This window comes from Gigantopelta aegis, chromosome 2 (assembly GCF_016097555.1).
Source record: "Gigantopelta aegis isolate Gae_Host chromosome 2, Gae_host_genome, whole genome shotgun sequence".
NCBI lineage: Eukaryota > Metazoa > Mollusca > Gastropoda > Neomphalida > Peltospiridae > Gigantopelta > Gigantopelta aegis.
In genome coordinates, this window is record NC_054700.1 from 40445925 (window position 1) to 40449042 (window position 3118).

The following is a 3118-nucleotide window of genomic DNA, read 5'->3' on the forward strand; positions in this document are numbered from 1 at the left end:
CGCATTCATTACACCACATGGTCTGTATAGATGGAAAGTAATGCCATTTGGAATAGTGAGCGCACCAGCAGTATTTTCACGCATGATGAGAACTTTATTGCAAGGTATGGAAAATGTAATAAATTATATTGATGACATTTTGATATACAATGAGACCTGGAAAGATCACCTGGAGGTTGTAGAAGAAGTGTTTAAAAGGTTAAAAGATGCTAATCTAACAGCAAAACCTAGCAAATGCTTCGTTGGACATACGACTTTACAATTCTTGGGACACGTAGTTGGAAATGGAGAAATAGGACCAGAGGAAAAGAAAGTTAGGAAAATCATGGGAATATCAAGACCACAAAACAAAAAGGAGTTAAGATCATTCTTGGGTTTAATCGGTTATTATCGAAAATTTGTTCCACGTTTTTCAGAGATAGCAGTACCATTGACCAATATGACAAAGGATAGTCAGGGCAAGGTATTATGTTGGACAGAGGAAACGATTTTGGCCTTTCAGGAATTGAAGGACAAAATGTCGAAAACACCAATCTTAAAGTTACCAAAGTTGGGAGAACACTTCACAATGCGAACTGATGCGTCAGGTAAAGGGTTGGGTGCGGTATTGATGCAGGAGAGTGAAGGTGAGTTATTTCCAGTATTATACATCAGTCGCAAGTTGAAGGAGAGAGAAAAGAGATATGCAACCATTGAGATAGAGTGCTTAGCGATTGTGTGGGCAATAGGTAAGTTTGCTCAGTATGTGTATGGTACCGATTTTACTTTAGAAACGGACCATCGAGCATTGACATGGCTTCAGAAATCAAAGTTCGAAAACGCAAGAGTAACTAGGTGGGCGTTGGCTCTGCAACCCTACAGGTTTGTATGTAAGAGTATACAAGGCAAAGACAACCTGTGTGCAGATCTTTTAAGTAGATGTGGTGATAATGAGGATGTGGAATAGTAGAGCTGTCGGGTGGGAGAGATGTAGAAACGTGAGAGTAACTTTGACGTACTGTGACTTGTGATTGTTTATTTGTTATAATTTTATTCGGTGAAGTAAAATTTTAAGTAGGGGTGTGTGTCACAAGTCAAGGGTACTAATATAAGAACCATATTATATTTTAGAACATTTATTGTAAATACTTGGGTAATTGAGAATATATTGTTGAACTGTGTGTCATAGCTTGCTACGGCAAACTATATTTTATACTGTAATCACTAGCAGAGGTGTTTGTAAAGAACTTGGGCTTGGGCTTACATTGGTGAACACTTTTGTTTGTGAGTGAAGCATGCATAGTGGGGATATAGTTGGGAGATGTAATGAGTTGTGGGCAGTCACATAACGTTCTTGAGAGAGAAACTGTGTGTTAAGATATTGTGAAATATTTTATTCTGTATAACTCTGGGTTGATGACAACCGTAAGTAGATTTTGTTTGTTTGTTGTATAACTGTGGTATACTATTGTGTATATGTGTTAGTAGTTGTATGTAACGTCATTGCAAAACAAAAGTCTTAAGTAAATCTGATTTATGTAATATTTAAGACACTTGTGAAGTGCGGACATTATATTAAGAGAAAATTGTCTTAACATCTGATATGGTAATATAAATATTACATGGTTTTGATTAGGGTATATTGTATTTCAGTGTATTTGTGTATTGTGTCCTGGTGATGACGAACGTAGATGATTTCTTCTGGGAGTTGGCGAAGAGTGAGTCTGGTGAATGGCGGTGGTGATAATGGTGAACAGAGAAGATGATCAGTGAATGATCGTGACGACGGTGTCAATGATTTTGACGAACGGCGAAGGTGATCTGTGAATGATCCTGACAAAGAGTGTTGCTGATTCGGGTGAATGATGGTGGTAATAATGGTGAATGGAGGAGATGATCAGTGAAGGATCGTGATGAGGGTACCAATGATTCTGGTGAACGGAGATGATCAGTGAATGACCGTGACGAGGGGGTTAGTGATTCTGGTGAACGACAGGGGTATTAATAGTAAACGACAACGGTGATCAGTGAATGATCATTATGAGGTGTGATGATTCTAGTGAATGATAATGATAATGGGGAATGGTGAAGATGATCAGTGAATGATCATGACAAGGGTGATGATGAGGGTGACTTATGATGATGAATTGTGAAATGTGATGAATAATGGAAGACAGACATTTTAGTATTATTTTGTGGTTAAAATATTTTTACTCTATTTAATAGTGATTCATAGTTTAATTTACATGTGATATGTGTTACATGCGTGAAAGTGCAATATGTATTGGTTGGGAGGGAAGTGTTATGTAAATAAATGTGTATGAATGATTCCTGAGTTGTCGTCTTGTTTCTTTTGGGATACCGACCCGTGACAAGTGTCCAGTAAACTAGTCAGGGAGTGGCAGTCCTCTGTACGGTTTAGGAAGGATATAGCGTCCAGTAAACTAGTCAGGGAGTGGCAGTCCTCTGTACGGTTTAGGAAGGATATAGCGTCCAGTAAACTAGTCAGGGAGTGGCAGTCCTCGTACGGTTTAGGAAGGATATAGTGTCCAGTAAACTAGTCAGGGAGTGGCAGTCCTCTGTACGGTTTAGGAAGGGTATATTGTCCAGTAAATCTATCCTCTGGAGTGGCTGTCCTCCTACAGACGAGGCATTAGATCGAGATTCATGGAATCAGTTGTGCAGACATACGGTTCTGATCATGGATAACGGTTTGTCTTTCAGATTTAATATGTAATTTAGAGCTAAAAAATGGTTTTACTAATGAGAAACATCTTACAATGGTAGTGTCAAAGTGGAGCATTTACAACTATATTTATATTTGCATTTTCTTTTCATGTTTAGTATATCAGAATAGTAGATACGTTTAAATTTCATTATGCGTTTTAGGCATAGGTTTCAGTGTAGCTAGGTTGATATCGAAAACATTTATTAAAATTATAGCTGTCTTTGTAGTTTGCATTTATAAGAAGTCGTGTTATCAGACGGGGACACTAAAATATATATTTTAAAAAGGGAATTAGATATTTGAAAAGCAACGAAAATAGTTATGCCATCATACTAATAATAGTTTATTAGAATGACAATATTTCACAATCAGATTGTAGGTAAGTAGTATTTCTTTGTCTCTCTGTTTATA

General features: G+C 37.3%; 1 long non-coding RNA gene across 1 annotated transcript; it reads left to right on the plus strand.

Annotated features, from left to right (window-relative positions):
- Positions 1-574: 574 nt before the first annotated feature.
- Positions 575-2307, plus strand: LOC121378287. Its single transcript, XR_005958700.1, has 2 exons — positions 575-1404; positions 1633-2307. It is a non-coding gene; the product is annotated as an uncharacterized LOC121378287 (long non-coding RNA).
- Positions 2308-3118: the final 811 nt, after the last annotated feature.